The 5,351-nt window shown below is 44.1% G+C and overlaps 1 pseudogene; it reads left to right on the forward strand.

The window, feature by feature from the left end:
- The first annotated feature begins 3,687 nt into the window (after positions 1 to 3,687).
- LOC112618026 lies at positions 3,688 to 4,726 on the forward strand (annotated as a pseudogene).
- Positions 4,727 to 5,351: the final 625 nt, after the last annotated feature.

Genomic DNA, 5,351 nt, shown 5'->3' on the forward strand with positions numbered 1-5,351 from the left:
ATGGGTGGTGAGACTGGCTCTGAAGCGTGGTCTTCCAAGCGTTCCTGTTCCTTCCCTTCCCCAGTGTCAGAGTGTCTCTTCCCAGTTGCAGTGGTTTTTCGTCAGTGTCCTCAGCTTCTGACCCACTGTCCTTACCCCACAGATTCAGGATTTCATTCTGCAGGAAAGAGATGGGAGGTGTTTCTGGGTAGAGTTTCCTTGGTGTCCTCTGCTTCCTTGTGTTCTAGTTGATTCTACCAGTGCCCACAGGACACAAGATTTAATAAATGTCTCCCACATATAGTGAAGGGGGATTCAACATTGAATGGAGCTGCTGTTCTTCCTTCCCAGTCCACACCACAGGACAGCAGGTGGGTGAGTTGTCTGGGGATTTCCCCAATTCTGTAGGAAAAGCCTGCAAGTGCCGGGAGTTTCACACTCACACACCATTAGCACGCACGTCCTCAAAACTCATGAACCTTTTCCAGGTTAGCTTTTTCCTTCTTCAATATGATGCTGTGAGTGGCACCTGCCCCAGTTACTCTAATAAGTGGACCCTAGTTCTCTCTGCAGGCCCCGATTTTCTCAGAATACAGAGATTTTTTTTCTCTGTAACATCAACTCAGATATGTTGAAGGGTTTATTTTTTGTAGTCGTTCAAGTTTTTTGTTAATGAGGTCAGAATAAGATCATCGTTTTCTCATTTTTTCCATCCCCATGCTTAGTATCTGCTTTCTAAACAAAATTCAGAAGCTAAGACAACAAATCAAATACCCATTACTTGGTGCATTGTTAAAAAATTTGAGAAATATTCATGTCTGAAATACAACGAACCATTGAAATCAAGGCATGCCTCCTTCACATAAGAACATGGGGACATTATCAAATAATTGTGCTGAGTGATGGAAGCTAAAGAATTCACAGGAAATTTCATGTTACATAATTTGTATAAAAATTAACAGGGAGATCTAAATTTTTCTGAGAATAGGGTAGTGAGAATAACAAGGTGGTCAAATAAAATTACAGAGAAGTGAAAGAAAAAATAAGAGGGCTAATTCAATTGCTAACAACATGATTGAAGTGCGGATTCAATGACTGCACACATATATCAACATTTTCCAAATGCTGCACTGTCAATTTGATTTCATTATTGATGGATGTTTTGAATAAAGCAGCAACAAAAATGAATATATTTGCTGAGAAATAAGAAAGAGATGAATATTGACACTTGAATTATCACGGACTCCTGAAAATACACACATGTGAACACTGATTGCATATTTCAGGAAAACACTAGAAAAAGCAAAATTACAAAAAGTTGTTATGACAGGTGGGACATCCCGAAAACCTCTCTAGACATATCCCACACTGCCCTGGAGTTGTCTCATAGGAGCAGCCTCCTCCAGTGTTTGGAGGCACAGACAGAGATAATAGGGCTAACTCTGGCCAGGTGTGTGTTATCGGACACATTGCACAACTGCTCTGTTCTGTGTGTCATTTATCTTCTCTAAAAATGTAACATTGACACTTGCATTAGATATATTCTGCAAATATGTAACAAATAAATAAGCTGATGTGTGCTAAATGATTATCAAGGCACAATCACATAATCTGAAGCTATATTTTCCAGAGAGGTAGGATTAGCCCCAGTGTTTTCCAGGACACTCTCATCTGCTCTGGGCACTGCCTTCTCCTCAGTTGTCCCACCCCTGAGCTTGCTATATAGCAGGAGACATGCAAATAGGGCCCTCCCCCTACTGATAAAAACCAGGCCAGCTCTGACCCTGCAGCTCTGAGAGAGGAGCCTAGCCCCAGAATTCCCAGGTGTTTTCATTCAGTGATCAGCACCGAACACAGAGGAATCACCATGGATTTTGTGCTGAGATGGGTTTTGCTTGTTGCTATTTTGAAAGGTGATTTATGGAAAATGAGAGATGTTGAGTGTGAGGGGACATGAGTGAAAGAAACAGTGGATCTGTGTGGCAGTTTCTGACCAGGGTGTCTCTGTGTTTGCAGGTGTCCGGTGTGAGGTGCTGCTGGTGGAGTATGGGGGAGGCTTGGCAAAGCCTGGGGGGGTCCCTGAGACTCTCCTGTGCAGGCTCTCAATTCACCTTCAGTAGCTACTACATGAACTGTGCCCACCAGGCTCCAGGAATAGGCTGGAGTGGGTTGGACAAGTTAATCCTGAGGGTGGTAGTACATATCTCACAGACTCCGGAAGGGCCGATTCACCATCTCCAGAGATAACGCCAAGAACACGCTTCATCTGCGAATGAACAGCCTGAAAACTGAGGACACGGCCTTGTACTGTACCAGAGACACAGTGAGGGGAGTACAGTGTGAGCCCAGACACAAACCTCCCTGCAGGGCCATGCAGGGAGGTTTCCTTTCTCAGCTGCAGGAGGCAGGCTTGTTTTTGCAGGACTCTGGAGTCTTATTAGGTTGCGATATTTTACTATGGTTATTTGCCATGAATTTTTTAATTGAGAATTGTGTTTTAGTATTTTTTAAATTTATATGTAAGGGTATTTTTTAAAAATACATACCTTCAAGGAATAATTCTTCCTAATAATTTGCACTTGTTCTTTTAGAATTCTGTTAACATCTGTTGATATCAGCTATTACGTAGCTACAGGGACATTAATTTATACCTATAGACATATGTGTAAATACACAAAGTTATGCATACATGTGTAGTCTTTATATTTATTATAATAAAATAATAAAAAATTATAAAATAATTATAAAATATGTCCTAAAGAATGAAGGTCAATGATTAACTTAATATAAATTATAGTAATCCATAACTCCTTTTGATCATTCTCTATAGTTTACATAAATTGATGTCTATTTGTAAGCTTAAACATAGTGTATTGGTCTTTTTGAAATAGCCAAGAACAAATTTCAAATGTCCCTGTCACATACACACACAGAAATAAGGATTTGAGACGATATATATGTCAACGAGCTCGATTCAATTATTCTGATTTACAATCATAAATCATGACATAGCTTTATTCCCTATAAATATATACAATCAAAATGTCTCAATTTTCAATGAAGTTTTAACTACATATTTTTTAATCTGTCCTAGGTAATTAATGTTTTCTCCCAGTCAGATGTGATTAGATTATCCTGAGAAACTCATTTACCCTCCTGCCTCCTGCCTCCTGAAGGCTTCAGGAAGCAGCTCCTAGATGGGCAGAAGCCGGCAAACGTGTGTGTCCACACAGGAACTAGAGCCTCTCTCACGGATTAGGTCTCCTCCTCACGATTACAGGGCTCTTCAGTTTTCTTAACCAGGCTGTTGTACTAGATAAGCACAAAACAATTTCATTATGCTTTGCTTCAATTTTTCAAAACAACATACAGGTAGTAATTTTAACAATAAACATATTACAAACTACTTACACATGAGACCTTCCTGTGCTTCAAGGTTTTTTCTCAGGACTTTGTATTACATATTTTCAATTTTTTTTCTGAGATGGAATTCTGACGTCTCCTTATTACAGATTATTCTTTTAATTTAATTCTTAGAATGATTCTTTCCAGAGTCCCCGCCCAGCCCGCTTGGCGGAATGGAGTGGCACCAGGGCTGAGCCAGGCGCGCAGGCGCCGCCACATGTGCTGCTCAGGGAGCGGATGCACAACGGGCGGAGAGCGAGCACCAGATGCCTGGTCGGAGTGGTCGCCTGAGCAGCGCCAGAGATGGGAGAACAGCCCATCCTCACCCACCAGGGCAGGTCTTCCAGACTGACCCAAACACCAAGAACTGGATGCCTGCTGCTCGAACAATAGGTGGTCACCGTTTCCTGCTTCTATGATGTCACAAGGAACAGCTTTCGGATGGTTAGTGTGGACAGAGCCAAGGTGACCATAAACAGCACAATCACACCAAACACGACCTTCACCAACATGTCACAGACGTCTGGGCAGTGGGCCGACAGCAGAGCCAACACGGCGTTTGGTTTGGGGTTTTCCTCTGAGCAGCAGCTGACAAAGTTTGCAGAGAAATTCCGGGAGGTGGAAGAAGCTGTCAAGATAGAAAAAAACAAGACCCAGGAGAACATGCAGCCCTCGAGTGATCATCCCCGAGAACCCGGGCGTGGAGCCCCATCTTCTACTCCGGCATCCAGTGTCAACGGGACGGACGACGGAAAGGCCTCTCACGCCGCTGCAGCCGACCGGCACCTGCAGTCTGGGAACCACCAGCTGAAGGCGGCCAGGACGCAGGCGCTGCCCACGGGAAGAGGCGGGAGGTGGAGCTGCAGGCCCGGCGGGAGAGCGACGCCCGGCTGCCCACGGCGCTGCAGGAGTCGGCGGCCAGCGCGGAGCAGAGGAAGAGGCCGTGAGATCCCCAGAGAGAAGAAGAAGAACACGCAGCTGAGGAGGAGGATGGAGGAGCTGGAGGCCGAGCTCCGAGAACAGGAGGCAGAGCTGGAAGATCTCCGGAAACAAAGTGAACTCACACCTCAGCTCAGGTCAGAGCGCGACGGCGTCTCTGAGGAGATGGAGGCGGCAGAGAGAGGATCAAAACCTGGAAGACAAAGCGCGTTCCCTAAAGACAGACGCTGAGGAGAGCAAATCCCGACAGCGCCCCCTGGAGGTGGAGGTGAAGAGCTTCCTAGAGGTGCTGGACGGGAAGATCCACGATCTGCATGACTTCTGCCCAGGCCTCCCAAGCTGGGCAGTGACAGGGCTGTCCGAGGCCGGGGTCCCCCACCATGAGTCCCAAGCGTGTGTGTGAGACCAGATGGCGCTAGGACGTTCCCTGTGTGCGTTGCTTCTGTAAATGCAGGTGCAGTTTGTCGTGTCTCCAAACCAGTTGTGCCGTCCACTCACTCCTTTCCAGAATAGAAATCTCCTCTGGCTTCTCTGGTCTTGTGAGGATGTGGACAACTGGAAGATTCTGACTCGGGAATCCAGAACCAGGTCTACCTTCAACATTTACGCAGTCAGGCCAGGGATGTTTATATCGTTCATAAGGGCTGTTGCAACCATATGAACTGAAAAAAAGCACTTTGTCGTATACACAAAGTTCTAAAAATAATTGTTTTAATTATTATAGAAAAATAAAATTAGGCCAAGCTTGTTTCCTCTTAGATTTTCTTGTTTTATATTACTCTATCTATACATATGTATTTTATACATATATAATATATAAATATATGTGTATATATAAGTAATATATATGCATATACAAACATTTATTAATTCTCTTAACTTTTATTTTAAGTTCAGGGGTATATGTGTAGGATGTACAGGTTTGTTACATAGATAAATTGTGTCATGGAGGCTTGTTGTACAGATTATTTCATCACCCAGTGAAATGGTTCAGCTGTGTCTCCACCCAAATCTCAACTTGAATTCCC

This window comes from Theropithecus gelada, unplaced genomic scaffold, assembly GCF_003255815.1.
Source record: "Theropithecus gelada isolate Dixy unplaced genomic scaffold, Tgel_1.0 HiC_scaffold_811, whole genome shotgun sequence".
Classification (NCBI taxonomy): domain Eukaryota; kingdom Metazoa; phylum Chordata; class Mammalia; order Primates; family Cercopithecidae; genus Theropithecus; species Theropithecus gelada.